Source organism: Suricata suricatta, chromosome 5 (assembly GCF_006229205.1).
Source record: "Suricata suricatta isolate VVHF042 chromosome 5, meerkat_22Aug2017_6uvM2_HiC, whole genome shotgun sequence".
Taxonomy (NCBI): Eukaryota; Metazoa; Chordata; class Mammalia; order Carnivora; family Herpestidae; genus Suricata; species Suricata suricatta.
The window spans coordinates 2126034-2136411 of NC_043704.1; positions in this window are offsets into that span (position 1 = coordinate 2126034).

The following is a 10378-nucleotide window of genomic DNA, read 5'->3' on the forward strand; positions in this document are numbered from 1 at the left end:
AGGCGGACTTCAAGCGGAGCCTCACCCCTGTATTTCGGTCGGGCTACTCCATGGCGCCCACTGGCTGCCATCTACCGTGGGGGCGAAGACCCGATACGAAGGGGCAGGTGTATGGGTACGGGGCCCAGGAAGGAGCCCGGCCTCTGAGGTGAGCCCTGGGCACCACGCCTTGGGTCAGGGCTCCTGTGCCAGTCCAGATCCCGGAGCCACAGCCGGACGTGAGGAAACAGGCCTGACATGACTGCCAGCCAGGCAGAGGGCCTTACCCCGGCCCTCTCCGACCCCCGTGTGCACTGGGCGCCCCTCAGGTGACTTCTGCTGGGAGTGGCCTGTTCTCACCTTGGATTCTGGGTATTTTTCACCTTCTAATTTTTTTTAATGTTTATTTTTGAGAGAGAGAGAGAGAGAGAGAGAGAGAGAGAGAGCGCGAGCGAGTGGGGGAGGGGCAGAGAGGGAGACACAGAATCCAAAGCAGCTCCAGGCACCTAGCTGTCAGCACAGAGCCGGACGTGGGGCTTGAACCCACAAACTAGGGAATCGTGACCTGAGCCGAAGTCGGACGCTGAACTGACGAGGCCCCCCAGGCCCCACAAAAACTGTGTTTGTTTAAGCGATTCCAGGTTGCTCCCCAGCGCTAACTTGTCGCGGAGCACGTTTCTTTCTGATACTCATGGGCACCAGACGGAGGCGGCTGGCCCTCTCCTCCCCTGGCCCTCTCCTTCCCTCCAGGAGCTCCTTGCACATGTCGGAGCCGGTCCTATTTTCACAACTTCGCATGAGTCCAGAGCGGCGAACGTGTTTTCTGAGGTAAGGGCAGACTGGCAGGGCCCTACCGTCCCTCTTCCTCCCCGGACTCAACCCCGAAAGGCGCACATGCGCTCCAGACGTTGGGGACGGTGCAGTGTGGCCGGGATCGCACACGCTGTGTGCAGGGGTGAGTGAGGAGGGGCCGCGGACCCTGGTGGGACCCCCTCCCGGCCTTGGTTCCACGTGCACCTGGGTGCTGCAGGCACAGCCTGGGACCCAGGCGGGAAAGTGGCACGGAGGTCTTGTGTTGTTGACAGCTGGAGGGCACTTGGAGAACATGCAGTCCGGCGTCTGTCTCCCTTTCTTCTAGAACGAAGGCCCAGAGAAGGCCCACCGGCCACAAAGCTGGTGGATGGGAGGCTGTGAGCCCTTCAGCACCTCCCCGGCCCCTCAGGGAGCCAGCAGACTCCGTCTGACACAGGCCCCGCCCATGACGCAGGGGTGCGAGGCTGCTTCATCCCAGAAGTGGACCCTGAGCCGGGTCCTGTGATAGCAGGGGTGGGGCTGCGGCCGGGGGAGGCCGGGAGGGCCATGCGGCGCCCGACAGAAAGGGGTGGGGACAGCAAGGGGAAGGTTCAGCCAGGCCCGGGAAGGCCTCCAGGCTTGCTTGGCCGGTCCAAGAACGCTGGGTCTCCAGGGGATGTGCTGCCTTCACGTCCTCTCCATGCGCTGCGTGCGGCCAGGAGGGGCCCCGGGAAGTGTTCTCGGCACAGGGTCTCAGGGAGGCTGTTGGGGCCCGTGGCAACTCAGCACCCTGAGAGGGGGCTCCCGTCACAGCCTCTGGCAGGGCCTTGAACGCCCATGATGCCGGCCCCACCCTATGGCCTTGGCGACCCGGGATGTGATCCCAGCTCTGTCTGGGTGCTTTGTCTCTCCGAGCTCCTGTCGGTTCACGGCCTGCCGGCTCCAAGAGCCAAGCCCTCAAGGGCGTGGTGCCACCGGCCCCATCTCCCACTAGCTGCTGTCCTCCTGTCTGTGCCCTTGCCGCTGGCGTCCCTGCCTGAACCTGTGGCCGTCCCTGCTCAGACTGCTAGGCGCGTGGGGGCGGGCCCTTGGCTGGGTCTCTGCAACTCTGGACAGCGCCTGGCGAACGTCCAGCAAATGAATGAATGAATGAATGAATGAATGGACAACCGAGGGAGGGAAAGGCAGCTGAGAGCAGGAGGGGTTCTCGGAAACTTCCACCACGACGGAGGGACCCTGGGGACCATATGGGTCACCTACTTTCTCCTGGGATTGTGACCTGTCCTCAGCCGTGACTCAGTCCCATCTGCTCCTGGCCCGGCAGGTGCTCCATCCTGTGCTGACGAGGACATGAGACCAGGGCGTCCTGCCAAGGAGCGTGCGTCCTGCCTCGCCTCCCGTCTGCCCCGTCTGCCCGGGGCTGCGCGCAAATGCCTCTGTATTGCTTTTTAATGGCCTGCGTTGTTCTCCCGGCTTTGCGCTCGCGGCCGGCCTGGCCGCTCAGCGGCCACACATCTGTCATTAAGGTGGCTGGTTGCCCGTGGAGCCGGACAGTCTCCCGCCTGCCCTGGGGGAGGCCAGCCTGACGCAGGCGCTTCTGAGAGGAGGCAGTGCCGGGGCCAGAGAGCGTCACCTCACTGCATTTTCAGCTGTGAGTTCACACCAGCTGTGCCACTGCCTGGGGGCCCACGAGGAGCCCCGTGTGTGCTGCTGGGTGAGGCAGACCTTGGACGGGGCAGGAGGGACGGGAGGCTAGCAGGCGCCTGTGTCTGACCATCAGCACAGGCAGTGCCCCTGGGAGGTGTCCCCTGGAGTGGCCCTGGGGCAATGATCCTGGAACGCTGGTCTCCTGGGGGCAGGAGGCAGGGCTGCCCGCTTTCCAGAGTCAGGCCCAGCACCCAGACTCCCGGGCCGTGCCCCACGACGCTGCACCTTGCCTGATGTCTCCTCTAACTTCCCGGGATGGAGCTGGAGCAGGGCTGGGAGCAGGGCAGCTCCAGGCAGGGGTGCCGGGGTGCGGGGGCCTCGCTCTGGGCAACGGTCCCTGCTGCCGGTGCCTTCTGAGCTCTTAGCTGTTGGAGCCACTTCGAGGTGCAGGGACCACTGCAATCCAGAGGCACAGAGAAGTTAGGCAACGTTTCCAAGGTCACACAGGAGCTGGATGAGAGGCCCAGCGCCCTGGACCCCAAGAGCATCCCTGATCACAACACGCACAGCCTCGCAGTGAGCATGGTGACGTGACAGGCAGTGGCTGGTGCAGCTGTAGACGGGATGGTCGGGGGGACTGCTCGGAGAGGGTGACACAGTGTGGAGGCCTCCAGCCCCTAAGCCCCTCTCCAGCCACAGAGCCTGGGTGCCCACTGCTCAACGGCAGATAGGCCCAGGGAGGCACCCGCCCCCCATCCCCCACTTGGGGAGACAGGAGGCCTCAGCACCCTCTCGGGGCTCCCTAGCCCTGTGCCTGCACCTTGCAGATGGTGCAGAGAATTGCCGTGTTCACTGAGTCTGGGGAGCCCCTCTCGGTCCCTATACCCGGGGCTTCTGTACCAAAGGGGCCTCATTCTGGACTCGCCATGCAGAGCAGGGAGCTGCCCCGCCCATCCCTCGATGTTGAGTCTGGCTTCAAGTAGGTGCTCAGCTAAGATCCGGTCCCTGGGGAACCTTTGGGAACCACATCTGGGTGTGTGGCCTGTCTGCTATGCACTGCCTCGTTGTTCACAGGACCTCGAGGGACATTGTGTGGACAGACCTGCGTTCCGACCCCACCTGCTGTCTGGGGAAGTTGAGGGTCCGGGAGTCGTGGTGTGGATGTCCTCCCTGGGGCAGTTTCCAAGCACAGAGACCAAGGGGAGGGAGCGGGCACTCAGTGGAGCAAATTTCGGGTGGTGGGTGGGTTTCAGGCTCTGGGTGTTCTAGCTCCCAGAGGCCGCCTCCCTGTAACCACACACTCTGGGAACCCTGGGCCCCTCTGAAGTTGAGGTTCACTGGAAGCCTTTCACCCGGGGGCTGGCCTATGTGGATTCTGGGGTCTTCCCCGGGCAGACTGCGGGGAGGCCCAGGGGCAGGGCCCAGGCAGCTGCATTTTTAACAAGATGCCGGGTTTGGCAGTGTGTCTGGGGCCTGGGTTGTGGTCTTGAACTCGGATTCCGGCAGCTGCTTCCCAGCTTGTAGCTGAACTTGTTTCCTTTCTGGAAAGTGTCAGTTATGCCCACACTTGGGCACAGAGCTCTAGCGCTAATGCTGGGCGTGAAGGCAGCAACAAATCGTGCAGGCCCGCGGCGGTGTGGGGGCTAGACAGAGCACAGGGGAGAGTTACCCGCGTCCCACGAGTGTATCTTCCTCCAGCTGCCATGATAAACATAATATAATACACATACTATAACATAGTTACAAATTGGGATCTACTGATATCCTTTGTAACTGTCCTCTTGGAAATTTGGATTGTTCTCAATTTTTTCCTATCACAGATTTATAACCAGTGTAGTTCCTATGGTATAAAAGAATCTGTGCAGAGCGCCAGGGGGCTCAGCCGGTTAAGTGGCCGACTTCAGCTCAGGTCATGATCTCACAATTCGTGGGTTTGAGCCCTGAGTCGGGCTCTGCGTTGACAGCTCAGAGACTGGAGCTGCTTCAGATTCTGTGTTTCCCTCTTTCTGCCCTTCCCCCGCTCATGCTGTATCTCTGATTCTCTCTCAAAAATAAATAAACGTTAAAAAAAAAAAAGAAAAAAAGAATCTGTGCATTTGCAAGAGAATTTCCTAGGGCTAAATTTCCGATCAAACCGCATGGGTGCCTTCAGGTCCCCGTGCTGCCTCCAAATACTGCCTGTCCCCTCCCCCAGGTCCAAGGTGCAGCGTCCGGCCAGTGGCTATAGTGTGGGGCGCTGAGTCGGGAAGGGTCGAGCTCCAGGAATTCTTCTGGAGTTGCTGTCTGCCCCCCACACCGGTTTGCGGGTCCCTGGGCTGCCTGCCTAGACTGTGCGGTCACGTGTCCTGTCCCCCGGGGTCACCTGACTGGGAAGGGCGCCTTTTGTTTGTAAAGCAGGAATTATGGGAACGTTTCCAATCATACTTAGGATGGAAGTGTCCTGTTTCATTCTGATTTGTGGACCTTCTTCCTCAGACTAATAATTTTGGCTCTTTATGACATTCACTAATTACTTATTGGTATTATCTTAGAAAATATGAAATGTTTCAAATAACAAAGTCAGATTTCATACTCACTGTAAGACTTACTGATATTTATACTTTCTTTATTGCCTTTGGTCCTTAAAAAACATCCCACTAAAAACAATCTAAATATTGTAATACAATCTAAATAATATAAATTTATATAAATTGGCTGTTTTCTTTTTGCAAGAATACTTTCTTTTTTAATTTAAGCTTTTGAATATGAAAGCATTTACAGTGTTCTTTTTCTTTCTTTCTTTTTTAATGTTTGTTTATTTTTGAAACAGGAAGAGACAGAACATGAGTGGGGGAGGGGCAGAGAGAGAGGGACACAGAATCTGAAGCAGCTCCAAGCTCTGAGCGGTCAGCACAGAGCCTGATGTGAGGCTCAAACCCACAGACCACGAGATCATGACCTGAGCTGAAGTCAGACATTTAACTGAACAAACCTCTCAGGAGCCCACAACCTTTACCGAGTTCTGAAGTCAAACACTGTGAGATCACAGAAAATATCTGTCCCGGCCTCCGCCCCGTCCCCGCAAGGAGCTCCTGGAGCCCCTGTGATTTCCTAGGTGACAAGGGGGCTGGAGCATCTTCTGTGCTAATGGGTGACTCGGTGGGTCCTGGGCGGGTCCTGGGTGGGGGCTGGTTCCAGAAAAACCATCCAGGACTGGAAGCTCGGAACTTGCAGCCCCCACCCCCAGTCCTCTGGGAGGGGGAGGGGCCGGACATGGAGGTGAGGAGCCATCGCACGCCCCATAATCCCAGCAGGACGGGGTCCAGAGAGCTGCCAGGCGGTGCACATGTCCACACAGAGAGGGTGACGCACCCCAAGTCTGTGGGACAGACGGTCCTGCGTTCAGGACCCTCCCGGACCTGCCCTATCCACCCCTCCATTGGCTGCTCATCTGCACCCTTTGTCACCTCCTTTATCATATAATGACCCGGTAATGTGTTTCTGGAAACCGTGAGCTGCTTTAGCAAGCAGATAGACAGAGAGGACGTGGGAGCCCTGGTTTGTAGCCCGTGGTCAGAATCGGTGGGTCCTCTGGACCCTGCTGACTGTGATGGGCACCTGGAGTCCGGAGGGGTGGGGGGGGTGACAAGAGTGGGTGCCGTGGGACTCAGCCCCGAGCTGTGGGACCTGACGCTGCCTCTGGGTGGACAGTGCCAGAATGGAGTTAACCTGCAGGACGCCCCGCTGGTGTTGGGGAGACTCGCTTGCTATGGGGAACCAAAGCCCCACCGTTGACGATGGAAGGGTCAGAAGCCCATGTGCTGAGCGGGAGGGGGACAGAGGGGTGGGGGGTGTTGCTAATACAAACACTCTAGCAACGTGAGTGCAGAGAAGTCTCACTGCCCTGCTGGGCTCTGCTTACCCCGAAATCACCTTTCACTAGTTTTTAACCCATCCCTCTAGGGCTTGTATTTTTTGCAAATATAAATAAACACGCACATATTCATATTTTTACCTTTTATTGCACAAAAGACAGCACAACTGCCTACTGTATCCAACTTTATCCGATTAACGGTGCGTCCGGAGGTGGTAGCTCCTTACCGCTCGCTGGAGCGGGGAGGGTGGGCCCCGGAGCGGGGAGCCCAGCCCGCTGGAGGGGGCAGGCCGTTTGCTGCAGTCCGTGCCAAGCGTTGAAGGCCCGGAACCTCCGGGAATCTGGTCACTGGAGGGCAGGGCCGGGAAGGACACAGGCTATGGTCCAAGGTCGACCCCAGCCGGCCTGAGACACCTCACCGTTCAGATCAGGGGCCTCATCTGTGTGGGACTGTAGGAACATGGGGGGGGGTTAATTGCCCCCCCCCCCCGCCACGTTCCCCTGGAACATCACAATGTGACCTTCTTTGGAAATAAGGTCTTTGCTGACGTGAGCAAGTTGAGATAAGGTCCTAATGGTGAGTGTGGGCCCTGAATCCATCGACTGGTGTCTTTATGGGAGGATCACAGACACACAGGGGGATGGCCACGTGACAGGAGATGCGGACTGGGCTGGTGTGACACAGCCGAGGAACATCACGGCTGACGTGTGGGTCTCGCTCTCTAGCGTCCCGAACGGCAAGTTAAGGGGTCCCTTGTTGAAGCCTCAAGCGTGTGGCACTGAGTTCCTGCAGCCCCCGTGACAGAGAGGGGCTCGTCTCTGAGGTCACTTTCTGCTCTGGACCCAGAGGACTATTTCACATTAAGTGGCACTTGAATCACAGAAATAGGCACCCAGAGCCCTGCGCCCACGGAGGCCGCCCCGGCGTGTCCTCTCCCGCAGCGCTGGTAATCACTCAGGCAAGCGCAGCAACTGTAAACAGACATTAAAAGATTTCCAATTACACATGCATCTTCCGGGCAAAATTACATTTCCATAAACACTGCAGAAACGGCTCAGAGAATGTGACATGGGGGTGGGGAGTGGTGGCAGCCTGGAAACCAGAGCGGGGGCATGCACCAGACTCAGACCCGTCCGGCCAGCCCCAGCTCCCCCAAACCCTAGGTGCCTCTGCGCTGGTGTGATGGGGATTCCCTCCCGGGGGGCTGCCACCCCGACTCAGCCGTTCGAAGCCGGACTCACCTTGCCTCCCCAGCCTCACGTTGGGTTTCCCAACAAGGCACCAAGAGCCTCTCCATTGGCGTGTCCCTCTGGGTCTGCCCTGAGGCCGCCTCGGACCCTCAGCCTTCTCCCCATCAAGTCCCCAGCGCCACTCCTGCCTTGGGAAGGCGCTCACCACCCCTGCCTTGGCCCTGCTTTGTCGCACACCTGCACCCTGCGTCTGCTGGCCTCCGACACCTTGGGCGTTCAGCCCCCGGCTTGCGGCCGTGCGCTCTCACCCGGCCACACGTGGGCCTCTGTCCGCGGGAGTCCCGGAATCAGGATGGACAGAGTCGGTGTCAGCAGCCTGCGTGGCCCATTTGGTCGTGGCAATGGAGAAGCTTCTTCCCCTGTGCGCTGGGCGCCCCCTCGTGCATGATGGTCCTTGTGAGAGGCGCAAGGAGGAGGGCTGCCGGGGGCCCCACACCCTTGCAGAAATGGCCGACCCCTTCTGCCCCCTCAGGTGCAAACACCTAGGGGCTCCCTCTGTCCGCAGCGTGGGCCCAGCCGGTGAGGGGCACCGGCCGCCCGCTCCGTTTGCCCACGCGGGCACAATTTGCTAGCCTGTGGCCGGCTGCGTCCTCGCTGTCCCCAGAGGCACGTGGCTGGGGGAGCAGGGGAGGGGGGCGGTGGGGTGTGCATCTAGGGGACCCGCCGTCCCCTCCCTGGAGAGGCCCACAGACCCGCCCAGATGGCCACCACTCCCACAGGAGCTGTTGAGGCTCATGGTTTAGGAATATTTTATGCTGCTCTTGGCTCTAGGAATCGAGTCTTTGATAATGGTCCGTTCTGGTTGCTCCAGAGGATTCTCCAGGGAACTGCTCAGCAGGGAAGTGGCCGTCTGTCCAAGCTCAGTGCCCCGCGTGGCTGCAACGAAGGAGGCAGTGGTAAGACTCTGGGTGTGGAGAAGGCGCCGGCAGAACCCACTTCTCCCCCAGGGAGGCCAGATTTTGGGGGCCTGTCCCGCCCTTCTTCAGAGCCCACCCCCCACCCAGCAGTTCACCCCACACTCTGCTCAGCTGATAGCTCCTCCTCCAGGATGCAGCTTCCGCAAGTCAGTCCATGAGGTCTTTTCCAGGCCCTAGAGATCTTTCCAGAGAGTTCCAGAAAGTTCCAGAGCCCCAGCGTTCCCCACATGGTTGGCCTCAAGGCCCAGCAGGCATTCTCCTTGGGTCTCTTGCTTGACTCTCTCTCCTTTCAGGACCCCCTTCTCTAGGCCACGAACCCAACCTTTCTTTTCAGAGTGAGTATTGTTGCCACGCTGCCTCCCCCAGGCTGTCAGGTGACCAAGGGCCGGCGGGTTCGGCCTCTCCCATCCCACATCCCGCAGCTACTGCGTGGGCAGGTGTGAGGCTCCGGGGGGTGAGGGGGTGATGAGGTGGGTGGAGGGTCATCTCTCTGCAGCCGAAGCCTGATTTCTGTCTGTGCTGTTCACTGACGTTGCCAGGACCCGCCTCTGTGCTGCTCATGGCTGGCCCACCGCCCTGACCCCTGGGAAGACGTGACATGGCTAGGGGTGGGGAGAGGGAAGCCGGGGGGCCCTGGCGGCAGCACGCTCTGTGATGGGCAGGGGCGGGGGGTGGGGAGGCTGCTGCGGAGGAAGGGGGGCTCGTCCTCTGCCTCTGCCGGGGTCCCATCTAGCGGGGAGGTGGGATGATCACTCCGGGAGACGGTGAGGCCAATGCCACAAACACAGCGGCCCCGGGGGTGGCTCCGGAGGCCCCGCCAGCACGGCAGTGCCCGTGGCAGCCCGGGGCGAGGTGAGTCTGCACAGGTGTCTGCCCGAACCCGAGACCCCTCCCCCGCGGCTGAGAGCCCGGGCGGCTTTACGTCCCGGGACCTGCCGCCGCTTCGCCCCCCACACGCGGCTAGAGAACCCCGTTTCAATACTCCGCGAATTCCACTGTTCCACTGCCCCGAGGGCCCCCCCAAGCTCATTTCAGGAAAGAAGAGAGTTTTCTGACTCGCTTGACAGGGAAGCGAAGAAGGCAGCTGACGTTTAGGCAGGGTCACAGCTGGGAGCTCAGAGACACCCGGGCTGGGACCGTGTCTTACTCAGACTCTAACCTGGGTGGCTTTGCTCTCAGGCAAGGATGGCCCGGGGCTCTCGGCTAGGGGATCCTCAGGCCCCCCGACCTGAGGATCAGGGTCATTCTGCCTCTTCTGTCCCAGCAAAATCCTGAGCGGGGTTTGGACTGTTTGGACCTGGGTCACCACGGCCGTCCCTTAACTAGTTTCGTGGGGGGGGGGCGGGCAGCTCTCTCTTTGGCCAGCCTTGGGTTGTGTGACTCCGGCGGTCTCCTGTGACCACCCCGGAGATGGTGAGGCTGGAAAGTTAGCAGCAGAAGCCATCATGAGGGCAGAGGGTGGGTGAGAAGTTTTCGCTAAAGGGAAGTGAGGGGATTTTGTTCCTAAGATGAAGAGGCCATTGTATCTGGGAAGGTGAAAATCGCAAGCACCTGGCGGTTAGTGAATGATTTTCTGACTCTGCTCCGGCAGGGAGAGCTCCTCGGGGCCCTCGCACCTCGCACCGGGAGCACCCCTGCTTCCTCTGGCCGGGGGGGGGCAGGCACACAGAGCTCACGGTGCTAGGCACACAGCGGGCGCCCCACAAATGTGCGGGGCGCAGAGGCATCCGGCAGGCCCTCGCAACCAGACAAGGCAGGGTGCTCACCTCCGCGGAGGGTCCCTGCGTGCGCGCGAGGCACAGGGCCTGCCCTCGGAGGGCCATGCCCGCCCCCGCTGCTGGGGGGCGGTGCCCTCTGGGGGGTCTGGCCCTGGAGACCCCCAGGACACCCGTTCTCTAAAACTCCTTCCCATCTCCGCTCACATTGCTGCAGCTCAGGG